Here is a 13,574-nt window from a genome sequence, read left to right as displayed (position 1 = left end):
TCTCGTGGTTTGTGGGTTCGAGGCCCGCATCAGGCTCTGTGCTGACAGCTCAGAGCCTGGAGCCTGCTTCGGATTCTGTGTCTCCCTCTCTCTGTCCCCTCCCTGTTCACGCTGTCTCTCTCTCTCTCAAAAATAAATAAATAAAGAAATATTTTAAAAAGTATTAAAAAAAATACTGTTATGTTCTCTCGCCTCTAAACATCTGCTTTAGACTCTCTGGTGGCCCACTGCTATTAACCTAAGATACTGCTTTTTGTCAGGCTTCTACTCTTCTCAAGAATCTTGCCTTCCACACCAAGCCTAAGCTCTTCTGCCCAGCATAACCTAACATTTCCATTTGACCTCTTTGTATCCTACCCGTCTTTCAAAGCAACGAATTGTGTACCCCTGCATTCACCTACCACCCTGTCATTGGTTGTCATCTCCTTTGCTTTGTTTGCCACCTTTTTCAATGGACTCTCATGATCATAAAGCATTCACAAAGATACGCATGAGGTGAATTCCATGAATTTGACTGGCAGTTGATTGGGGTACACACATTAAGAAAAGAAAAACAGAAAGTGCTCAAAAATACATTTACCCGTATCTTTTCCTCAAAATTCTGATTTCAGCTGAGCACTTATACAAAAGTGACATATTCCAGAGTGTGTTACAGTTTAGAACAAAGTTCTTGTATTGGAAGAGAGTCCTGCAAATGACATATTATCCATTGTTTGACTACAGGTCAACATATCTGAGCTGAACATGATCCCTGCACCCTGCACCCTGCCTGGGATCGCATTACCAGTCTACACATGGGGACATAAAGCTGTCGGACTGTTATTTTAGAAGACAGGCAAGGAAGAACTTGATGACATGGGTCGCCTGCTGCCAGGAATATAGCTTTATGGCATGATATAGCTGCTTAATGGTCCACTGATCATTCTTCAAGTCACCTGAGGTGTTTAAAGTTTGCCACCCAGGGTGTATAAAGAGCAGCAGTCAAACTACAGAGCTTTAAGTATCTACTTTCTAAATATTTTTTTCAAATATCGAAACTAGATTTAATGAATTTATTTTAAAGTTAAGGTACAGAGAAAAATTATAAACATGGAAAAGGAGCAGCAAGATACTTCTCTAGTCTATCACTCTTGTATTAATAACGAAGCATGGTATACAATTTATATTCTTCTCCTCTTTTGTAATCACTGACATTGTGTCCAACATATATATATGATATATGTACTTCTCTATATCTGTATGTATATATGTAGGTATGTGTATATATGTGTGTATATATATGTAGGTTTGTGTGTATGTGTACATATATATGCATGTGTATGTATATACACAAATTAAGCACAATTCATCTGTGATACTCAACATTTAAGTGGACTGATACCATGGCTGTCTCCCATTAATAAAGACACCATTATAGGTTATACACTGTTCGGTTCTATGCCTGTGTCTTCGATCTCAGTCCAAAATGAAATAGAAAGCAGGGATAAAGAAAGGGAGAGAGGACAATGGGAAGAGGGAAAACCAGGGCAAGAAAACATTTACAGATTACTCCTATGCATCAGGCACAATGTGCTGTGTGATTTTTCACATTTTGCGGTAATCTATTTCCAACTCTTAATCATAAAGAAATGCATACGAATATCTCACATATTTTAATTCCTATTTGGAGCATTTGTGTCTGAAATTCTGCCAGCTCTGAGATATTTCTCATTTTATTCATTTTATCATTCTATACAGTTCATCATATATTAATTTACATTGGTTTTTTTTCAATGTTTATTTTTATTTTTGAGAGACAGAGCATGAGCATGAGCATGAGCAGGGGAGGGGCAGAGAGAGAGGGAGACACAGAATCCGAAGCAGGCTCCAACTCTGAGCTGTCAGCACAGAGCCTGACGCAGGGCTTGAAATCATGAATGGTGAGATCATGACCTGAGCCAAAGTTGGACACTTCACCAACTAAGCAACCCAGGCTCCCCATAGGTTACACTGTTTTTAAACCAACATAGTAAGTACCTTATGAGACTTTTCTGTTCACGCATACTTTCTGTGTCCATGCTTCATAGACAATGCTTATAGATTATGTTTGACATAAATATAATATTAAATAACAAGTAATTTAAATAAAGTTTTCTGATTATAAAATAATAAATTATAAATGCTTCTTTTTGAAAATAGTTTTAGAGTAGCAGCCTGTCATACAGCCTTTCCTACTTCTTAATAAAGCACCCCTGAAGAAACAGAGAAAACACAACTTGGGAACAACAATGAAAACAAGAAATGAAAGTCAAGTTATTACAAGAAGCTAGAAGATTTCCACTAATTTCAGACTGATGAAACTGGACAAAAGTTCCAACCAAAAGCTGTACACATTATACCATGAGAAAGACAGAAACTCAGGAATTGGGAAAGAGCCAATAGTCTCCCACCACAACCAAATACCCAGCGAATCAAACAATACCAAATCTCTGTATCAACAAGGCTGCTGGGTAGCTAAGTCAGAGCAAGGGTGTTGGGTGGGGAAGGCACCATGCATCCTCACAGGAATAGATCCACAATTAAATCTCCAGGAGGAGGAAAAGGCTAGAAAAAGCTTGGTCATGGTCAAGTGCATACTTACAAGAGCAGTATTTCAAACACAATGTTGAAGGTGTGAGAAAGAGAAGATTCCTTCTCAATCCAACAAAACTGAACAAAATAGAAACCAGTCAACACTGGAGGATTAGGTTGGGAATCATTCATGGGAACATATCATAAAGCTGTAGTTGTAAAGAAGGCATAAGGAGACTTGAAGGGAAATTCACTTACCCTATCTATCGGCAAAAGTTTTAAAATAAATTGATGCAGAAACATTAGCATTGAGACTGTGAGGACAAATATTCCTAAGAAAAAGTGTCATACTCAAGATTCAGAGAAACAGTCTCTAAAAATAGCTTAAAATGGAAAAAAGAAAAAACAGATTTTTCTTAGGAGGATTTTGGAAAAAATAACGTTTTGAAGCCAAATAAGAACAGGGTGAAAATAAATCGTGATGAAATTTTAAAAGACAAAGGTGAAATAAGGGAGGATTTTTAGAAAGTATAAAATACAGTAGGAGAATTAACATGTACAGAGGAAGCAGTGAATGGAAGAACTTGGTGACATGAGAAACCAAACCAATGAAGTATAAGACAATCTTGAAAAACTCTTAGAATGCAAAAAAAATAAATAATGTAAAGAAAGAGGGAAGGAAGGAAGGAAGGAAGGAAGAAAGAGAAAGGAGGGAGGGAGGTGGGAGGGAAGGGGAATGGGAAGGGAGGGGAGGGAGGGAGAAAAGGAAGGAAGGAAGGAAGGAAGGAAGGAAGGAAGGAAGGAAGGAAGGAGAGAGGGAGGGAGGGAGGGAGGGAGGGAGGGAGGAAGCAGGGAGGAAGGGAGAAGGAAAGGAGGAATAGAAATAGAAAGAAAGAAAGGAAGAGGGGCAAACTGACTAACTGGAAATAATGAGGAAACTAGTAACAGAAGTGAAGAATAAGGAATGGAGACCCAATCAGAATACAAGTGAGAAAACCAAACAAATTAAGATGAAAACAATAACCAGACTCACAACTGAAATTTTTCCTGCTTAAAAGTAAAAACAGTAATGTTTCTAGTTAGTCAAAAGTGACTGCCTTTAAGAAGTGTGCTCTACATACAGGTGTACCCTAGAAAAATATTTCAATTACCAGAATAAAATAAGAACTCCATAAGTATTCAGCTGGACATACAAAAATAAAAACAAGGTCAGCCACAAATTTCTATTTTTCTACCTTAAATATCTTAAAAACAATGTACAAGGTCTATAGCCACTGCAGGAGAGAAGATTATTATTCAAGAATTTTCTATCCTGGGAAGAGCAGCCAAGATGGCAGAACAGCATGGAGGTTTTTTGTGTCTCGTGCCCACGAAATACAGCCAGACCAACACTAAACCACCCTGCACACCTAGAAAATTGATCTGAGGATTAACACAACTATCTGCACAACTTGAACCACAGAATTCAGCAGGTATGTGGCATGGAGAGGTGAACTTGGGGAGACAGAAGTCGCGGAGGGCAGGGAGCCGCTTTTGCGTGCAGAGAGAGGATGGAGACGGGGCAAGGTGGGAGGGAATATGGGAAAAGCACCTCTCTCCAAAAGCAACTGGAGAGAAAGTGGAAAATTGGAAACAGCCACAGGGACTTAACTAAAAAGGGAGAAAGGAGAGGGTTTAAATTCCATTAAGACTGTGAACAGGGGGAGCACAGAGTCTGCAACTCTGTAGCTCGATACCTGGCAGTGCTCTGGTGGGAAGGGCTAATCCCCAGGAGCACAGTGGGGTCTGGAAGGTTCTCAGGCCACACAGGAAAAAGCGGTTCCACTGCTGAAAGGACATTTGGTAGAGACTCTTGAGGCCACCTGGTCCCAGCAGCCCCCAGAAAATGGCCACATTCGCTGGTGCGGGAACAAGGTCATTGGGAGTGAAGTGTGTGTTGTGATTTTCCATAATCCCTATGGCACTGCTGCTACACTGTCTTGTAAACTTTTTCTGGGACGGGCTGGCACCTGGTTGCAGTTTTGGGGCACCAGCAGCAGCACAGTCCCGCAAATGTTCCTGGGTGCAGCTTGCACCCAGCCATTGCTTGGTGAGACAGTCTGCAGAGGGGCAGAGTGGGTCAAAGCCACAGTCCCTCAGAAGAGGGGGGCCAGTGCAGGCAGCCGCATCTGAGACAAAACTTGGGAGGGAGGTTTTACCTGGGGCTTGGTTACAGACAGTGTGGAAGCGGCGAGTGGACAGAAGCTAAAGATGAAGGACGGGTGTGCAATTGCTGATCAGGGAGAACAGAGTTCCAATACTAGAGACAGGTAGCTGGATAACACCATTTTCACCACTCCCGCGCACGCGCATACACATCTACAAATGCCACAACAATCCACCCCAGTAGGCTAGCAGCGCCATCTAATGGAAAACCGAGCCATTAACACTAAGCCCCGCCCAACTGGGCCAACCTTGCTCTTCAAGAATACAAGTCTCACCGCCTGCTTAGTTTATGGACTATAAAGCGCTTCATAGTTTTACTTCTAGCGGAAAATGAAGTAATTTCAGTCAGATTTCAATCTGTTAGCCGGTCCAACTATTCAAAATCTATCTTTCTTGCCTTCTTTCTTTTTCTTTCTTTCTTTCTTTCTTTCTTTCTATTATTTTCCCTTTTTCATTTCTTTTCTTTTTCTTGAAACAGAAAGAGAAAATATTCATTTTTATTGTCAATTTTTACTAAAAATATTTTTCTTTTATTTTTTCTACTATATTTTTTTTACCTTTGTGTAAATTTTTTCAAATTCTATTTTACTTCCATCATTTCATTTTAGTCTACTTCAGTGCATTCATTTTTTCAAATTTTCAAATGATTTCCTTTTTTTTTTTCTTTTTTTCCCCTTATTTTCTATAATCTATCAAGCCACTTTCAACGCCCAGATGAAAACATACCTAGGATCTAGCATCATTTATTTGATTTTGTGTGTGTGTGTGTTTGTTTTTAATTTTTTAATTTTAATATGTTTTTAATTTTATTTTTTTAATTTTAATTTTTTCTACCTCATTAATTCCTTTTCTCCCTTCAAAATGACAAAATGAAGGAATTCACCCCCCAAAAAAGAGCAAGAAGAAACAACAGCCAGAGACTTAACAAACACAGATACAAGCAAGATGTCTGAACCAGAATACAATCACGATAATAATAATACTAGCTGGAGTCGAATATAGATTAGAATCCCTTTCTGCAGAGATAAAAGAGGTAAAAGCTAGTCAGGATGAAATAAAAAATGCTATAACTGAGCTGCAATCCTGAATGGATGCCATAGCAGTAAGGATGGATGAGGCAGAACAGAGAATCAGCGATATGGAGGACAAACTTATGGAGAATAATGAAGCAGAAAAAAAGAGGGAGATGAAGGCAAAGAGTATGATTTAAGAATTAGAGAAACCAGTGACTCATTAAAAAGGAACAACATCAGAATCATAGGGGTCCCAGAAGAGGAAGAGAGAGAAATATGGGTAGAAGGGTTCAGTGAGCAAATGATAGCGGAAAACTTTCCTAACCTGGGGAAAGACTCAGACACCAAAATCCAGGAAGCACAGAGGACTCCCATTAGATTCAACAAAAACTGACCATCAACAAGGCATATCATAGTCAAATTCACAAAATACTCAGGCAAGGAGACAATCATGAAAGCAGCAAAGGAAAAAAAGTCCTTAACCTACAAGGGAAGACAGATAAGGTTTGCAGCAGACCTATCCACAGAAACTTGACAGGCCAGAAAGGAGTGGCAGGATATATTCAGTGTGCTGAATCAGAAAAATATGCAGCCAAGAATTTTTTATCCAGCAAGGCTGTCATTCAAAATAAAAGGAGAGATAAAAAGTTTCCCAGACAAACAAAAATTAAAGGAGTTTGTGACCACTAAACCATCCCTGCAAGAAATTTAAGGGGGACTCTCTGAGTGGAGAAAATATAGATAGATAGATAGATAGATAGATAGATAGATAGATAGATAAAGACCAAAAGCAACAAAGATTAGAAAGGACCAGAGAAGAAATACAAATCAAAACCACACTCAGATATCACCTCATGCCAGTCAGAGTGGTCAAAATGAACAAATCAGGAGACTATAGATGCTGGAGAGGATGTGGAGAAATGGGAACCCTCCTGCACTGTTGGTGGGAATACAAATTGGTGCAGCCACTCTGGAAAACACTGTGTGGAGGTTCCTCAGAAAATTAAAAATAGACCTACCCTATGACCCAGCAATAGCACTGCTAGGAATTTACCCAAGGGATACAGGAGTACTGATGCATAGGGGCACTTGTACCCCAATGTTTATAGCAGCACTCTCAACAATAGCCAACTTATGGAAACAGCCTAAATGTCCATCAACTGATGAATGGATAAAGAAATTGTGGTTTATATACACAATGGAGTACTACGTGGCAATGAGAAAGAATGAAATATGGCCCTTTGTAGCAACGTGGATGGAACTGGAGAGTGTGATGCTAAGTGAAATAAGCCATACAGAGAAAGACAGATACCATATGTTTTCACTCTTATGTGGATCCTCAGAAACTTAACAGAAACCCATGGGGGAGGGGAAGGAAAAAAAAGGAGGTTAGAGTGGGAGAGAGCCAAATCATAAGAGACTCTTAAAAACTGAGAACAAACTGAGGGTTGATGGGGGTGGTAGGGAGGGGAGGGTGGGTGATGGGTATTGAGGAGGGCACCTGTTGGAATGAGCACTGGGTGTTATATGGAAACCAATTTGACAGTAAATTTCATATTTTGAAAAAAAAAAAAGAAAGGACCAGAGAATACCACCAGAAACTCCAACTCTACAAGCAACATAATGGCAATAAATTCATATCTTTCAGTACTCACTCTAAACATCAACGGACTCAATGCTCCAATCAAAAGGCATAGGGTAACAGAATGGATAAGAAAACAAAATCCATCTATATGCTGTTTACAAGTGACCCACTTTAGGGCTAAAGACACCTTCAGATTGAAAATAAGGGGATGGAGAACCATCTATCATGCTAGTGGTCAACAAAAGAAAGCCAGAGTAGCCATACCTATATCAGACAATCCAGACTTTAAAATAAAGACTGTATCAAGAGATGAAGAAGGGCATTATATCATAATCAAGGGGTATATCTACCAAGAAGACCTAACAATTGTAAACATTTATGTGCCAAATGTGGTAGCACCCAAATATATAAATCAATGAATCACAAAGATAAAGAAACTCATCAATAGTAATACCATAATAGTAGGAGACTTCAATACCCCACTCACAGCAATGAACAGATCATCTAATCAAAAAATCAACAAGGAAACAATGGCTTTGAATGACACACTGGACCATATGGACTTAACAGATATATTCAGAACATTTCATCCTAAAGCAGTGGAAGATACATTCTTCTCCAGTGCACATGGAACTTTCTCCAGAATAGACCACATACTGGGACACAAATCAGCCTTCAGCAAATACAAAAAGATTGAAATCATATTGTGCATATTTTCAGACCACAATGCTATGAAACTTGAAATCAACCACAAGAATAAATTTGGAAAGGTAAAAAATACTTGGAGACTAAAGAACATCCTACTAAAGAATGAATGGGCCAATCAAGAAATTAAAGAGGAAATTTAAACATATATGGAAGCCAATGAAAATGATAACACCACAACCCAAAACCTCTGGGACGCAGCAAAGGCAGTCATAAGAGTAAAGTATATAGCAATCCAGGCCTTCCTAAAGAAGGAAGAAAGATCTCAGATACACAACCTAACCTTACACCTTAAAGAGCTGGAAAAAGAGCAGCAAATAAAACACCAAACCAGCAGAAGACAGGAAATAATAAAGATTAGAGCAGAAGTTAATGCTATGAAAACACAAAATACAGTAGAAAAGATCAATGAAACTAGAAGCTGGTTCTTTCAAAGAATTAACAAATTCGACAAACCACTAGCCAGTTTGATCAAAACGAAAAAGGACCCAAATAAATCAAATCAAGAATGAAAGAGGAGAGATCACAACCAACACAGCAGAAATAAAAACAACAATAAGAGAATATTATGAGCAATTATATGCCAATAAAATGGGCAATCTGGAAGAAATGGACAAATTCCTAGAAACATATACACTATCAAAACTGAAACAGGAAGAAATAGAAAATTTGAAAAGACCCATAACCAGTAAAGAAATCTAATTAGTAATCAAATATCTCCCAAACCATCTCCAGGGCCAGTTGGCTTTCCAGGGGAATTCTACCAAACATTTAAGGCAGAGTTAACACCTATTGTCTTGAAGCTGTTCCAAAAAATAGAAATGGAAGGAAAATTTCCAAACTGTTTCTATGAGGCCAGCATTACCTTGATTCCAAAACCAGACAGAGACCCCACTAAAAAGGAGAACTATAGACAAATTTCCCTGATGAACATGAATACAAACATCCTCAACAAGATATTAGCCAACCGGATCCAATAATACATTAAAAAAAATTGTTCACCACAACCAAGTTGGATTTATACCTGGGATTCAGGGATGGTTCAATATTCGCAAAACAATTAACATGATTCATCACATCAATAAAAGAAAGGACAAGAACCATGCAATCCTCTCAACAGATGCAAAGAAAACATTTGACAAAATACAGCATCCTTTCTTGATAAAAACCCTTAAGAAAGTAGGGATAGAAGGAGCATACCTTGAAATCATAAAAGCCATATATGAATGACCCAATGCTAATAACATCCTCAATGGGGAAAAACTGAGAGCTTTCCCCCTAAGGTCAGGAACAAGACAGGGACGTCCACTCTCGCCAGTGTTATTCAACATGGTTTTGGAAGTCTTAGCCTTTGCAATCAGACAACACAAAGAAATAAAAGGCATCCAAATCGGCCAGGAGGAGGTCAAACTTTCACTCTTCGCAGATGACACGATACTCTATATGGAAAACTCTATATGGAAGATTCCACCAAAAAACTGCTAGAACTGATTCATGAATTCAGCAAAGTGGCAGGATATAAAATCAATGCACAGAAATCAGTTGCATGCCTATTTACCAACAATGAAACAACAGAAAGAGAAATTAAGGAATCGATCCCATTTACAATTGCAACAAAAACCATAAAATACCTAGGAATAAATCCAACCAAATAGGTGAAAAATCTATACACTTAAAACGATAGAAAGCTTATGAAAGAAACTGAAGAAGACACACAAAAAAGTGGAAAAAGATTCCATGCTCCTGGATAGGGAGAACAAATATTGTTAAAATTCCAATACTACCTAAAGCAATCTACATATTCAATGCAATCCCTATCAAAATAACACCAGCATTCTTCACAGAGCTAGAACAAATAATCCTAAAATTTGTACGGAACCAGAAAAGACCCCGAATAGCCAAGGCTATCTTGAAAAAGAAAACCAAAGCAGGAGGCATCACAGTTCTGGACTTCAAGCTATACTACAAAGCTATAATCATCAAGACAGTATGGTACTGGCACAAAAAACAGATACTCAGATCAATGGAACACAATAGAGAACCCAGAAATGGACCCACAAACGTATGGCCAACTAATCTTTGACAAAGCAGGAAAGAATATCCAATAGAGTAAAGACAGTCTCTTCAGCAAGTGGTGCCAGGAAAACTGGACAGCAACATGCAGAAGAATCGACCCGGACCACTTTCTTACACCATACACAAAAATAAACTCAAAATAGATGAAAGACCTAAATGTAAGACAGGAAGCCATCAAAATCCTCGAGGAGAAACAAGACAAAAGCCTCTTTGATCTTGCCCACAGCAGCTTCTTACTCAACATCTCTCCAGAGGCAAGGGAAACAAAAGCAAAAATGAACTACTGGGGCCTCATCAAAACAAAAAGCTTCTGCACAGCGAAGCAAACACTCAGTGAAACTAAAAGGCAATTGACGGAATGGGAGAAGATATTTGCAAACAACATATCAGATAAAGGGTTAGTATCCAAAATCTATAAAGAATTTGTCAAACTTAACACCCAAAAAACAAATAATCCAGTGAAGAAATGGGCAAAAGACATGAATAGACACTTCTCCAAGGAAGACATCCAGATGGCCAACCGATACAACGGTTATTTTGTTATTACAAAATAACAACGGGCTAAAATTAAAAAATTAAAAACAAATTTATTAGGGTCGCTAAGGAAGACTTCCCTATGGCCATTTTAGCTATGACCTAAAACATAAGAAGGCGCTAGCAGGTTAAGAGTGAAGGTAATCCAGGACAAGGAAACCCCAGGAGTAAGGTCCTTGAGGCAAGGAAGGCAAAGCCGAGCACACCTGGAAAGTAGGAAGCAGTGGGGAATGTTGGAGAAATGGGGCTCCTCTTGCAGAGCCTTACAGACCAAAAGGGACCTTGGATTTTATTCTGAGGACAGAAGGAAGCTTTGGAACTTTAAAGCATGAGAGGAATGTGTCCAATTGATATATTAAGATTACTTTGTTGCTATAAGGAAGGTTTGTTGGTGGGGAACAAGGGTGGAAGCAGGAAATCAGACAGGACCCTGTTGTAATTGTCTGGGCAAGACTCAGAACTCCACAAAGTGCCTGCTAAGATCTCAACCCTCTTCAAGTGACTGCCAATTCCCACATTTCCTGGCACTGTGTTTTCTTCGCAGGCAACAATTTTACCTTTGTTGCCATTGGTGGGAGAGTTATTTAAATGGCAATACTTTGGGGGTACCTGGCTGGCTCAGTCAGTAGAGCATGAGACTCTTGATCTCAAGTTTGTAAGTTCAAGGCCAACGTTGGATGTAGAGATCACTTAAAAGTAAAATCTTTAAAAAATCATAATAATTCCAACACTTCTTCCAAGTCTATCTCCCTTCTCATGGCTCAAGTTCACGTTTTTGTCCCTGTTGGAACTATCCTTCATCAAACACTACCCTGTTACCTCTCTGCTGTCATTCTTAGAAGCCCTTGCTAAGTTGGTGAAAGATCTTTTGAAATTTCATCTCCTTTGGCCCCCATCTATCAGCAAGTATTTGTTCATATATCTCCAGTTTGCCAGACACTATGCTAAGCACTAGGGATAAGGCTATAAGCAACACAGACACATTCAGAGAGCTTATACTCTAAGAGGTACATTTCCCTCCTACAAAGAATTTAGAACAATTTCCTCAAAAAGTTCATCGAACATTTCTCTCTTAAGGATGGCCAGCTGACGTCGTCAGCTTTAACTCAACTTTATATTACCTTCTCCTTTTCACAGGATCTCTACATGTCCATGGCAACTTCTCAGATCCTAAAGCAGCCTGGATTTTCAGATTTCCTTATAAGGCCCTCTACAGTATAGTTCTGATGCCCCCTATTCAACTATTCATTGAGCCACTACCCATTGTACACTCTCTACTCTAGGCGTTCTGCACACCTTTCTCTTTACTGTACGAAACTTGCATTCACCAATACGTGATTCCATCAGCCTGATACACTCTTTTCCTCCTAAAGTTGCAGGGCGAGGCCCTTTTCAGTCTTTAAGATTTATCTTAAAGTGTCATCTTCTCAAAGAAGCATGTCCTTATTACCCATCCTTAGAAGATTCTACATGATCCCAGTTATCCTGTCGATAGATTACCTCCTAATCATTATAACAATGCATAATTATTTTGTAGATCTTTCTTCCTTATTTTTACTCTGTCTCCTTCCTTCAGTGTAAGTTCCATGTGGGTAGGATCTATGCCTATCTTGTTCATTACAATGCAGCCTGACACATAGAGATGCCTAAAAATGGCTTTCAAATGTATTCTCAGGGTATGAATAAATGAATGAAAGCCACTCTCTGTGTGCAGAACACTCTCCCTCTTCTACTTTAACTTAGTTAATACCAAGCAGGTCCCAGATTTATGGCACTTCTTATGGAAAAGTGCCCTTGGATCCCCTCGTTCACACCTTTCTATGTGCTCTCTTGCTGTCCTGTAGATCATCGGTTATAGTTTCCTCACCTGTTACTGTGATAAGTCATCTAATCTATACCTCAAAGTAATTTTGAATTTATCTGAATTGTTAAAAGTCTTCCCACCTTCATTCAATAAATTCTGGAGTTCAGATCAGTCAAAAACTTCCTTCCAGTAACTTAAAATTGAAAAAGGGACTTCCATTCAGTCAAAATGCAGTAACAGAGATTTAGATTTACCTGCCCAACTTAACCAAAAACCAGAGAAAATATATAAAATAATGATCTTCAAGGGACTGAACATGAGACAACAAATAATGGTGGTTGCTGAGAGACAGGAAAAGGGACTGAGCCCTGCATCTACCCCAACTTACTGCATCGAAGAGTTTCCAGGCCACATGAAAGGAAGGGGAGCCAGGCAGAACCCAAGGGACCACCTGAGCTGAGAAGATCCAACACAGAGTTCCAGGCAACCAAAGCAGCTGGTGTTCAAAGACATTGTTATGGAAAGAAAAGTGCAGCACAGGGAGAGAACATTGGATATGTGTCCTAGGTAGTTATAAAAATATGCATTCAAGGAAACTACCAAGGCGAGGAATAAATACCCAGAAAGGATTAGAGGAAAGACCATGAGGCAATCCCACAGGGTTGACCATGCTGCCTCTTCTCAAGCCAAACTAGAAAAAATTCATTACTTATGGGGCGTGTGGTAAAGTACCTGTGAAAGTGAATAGAATTTGTAGATATTTAAAGGACAGGATGATGAAACAGTACTATAGACAATTCTATTCCAATACATTAAACAACTTAGACAAAATGGGGAAAAAGTTTTTGAAAGACAAACCATCAAATGTCACTCCAAAAGATATAGACAACCAGAATAAATCTATGGTTATTACAACAAATTAAAATTTTTTCACACAGAAAATTTTCATTCCCAGATAGATTCAGTGGTGAATCCTACAAAGCATTTAAGGAAGAAATAACTGTAATATGGTTGCATAAAATATATATAATAATAAAACATACATATTTATGGATTTATGTATATTTATAACATATATACCTATAAATATAGTAATAATGGT

Source organism: Panthera leo, chromosome B1 (assembly GCF_018350215.1).
Source record: "Panthera leo isolate Ple1 chromosome B1, P.leo_Ple1_pat1.1, whole genome shotgun sequence".
NCBI classification, from domain to species: Eukaryota; Metazoa; Chordata; class Mammalia; order Carnivora; family Felidae; genus Panthera; species Panthera leo.
This window is presented reverse-complemented; position numbering follows the sequence as displayed.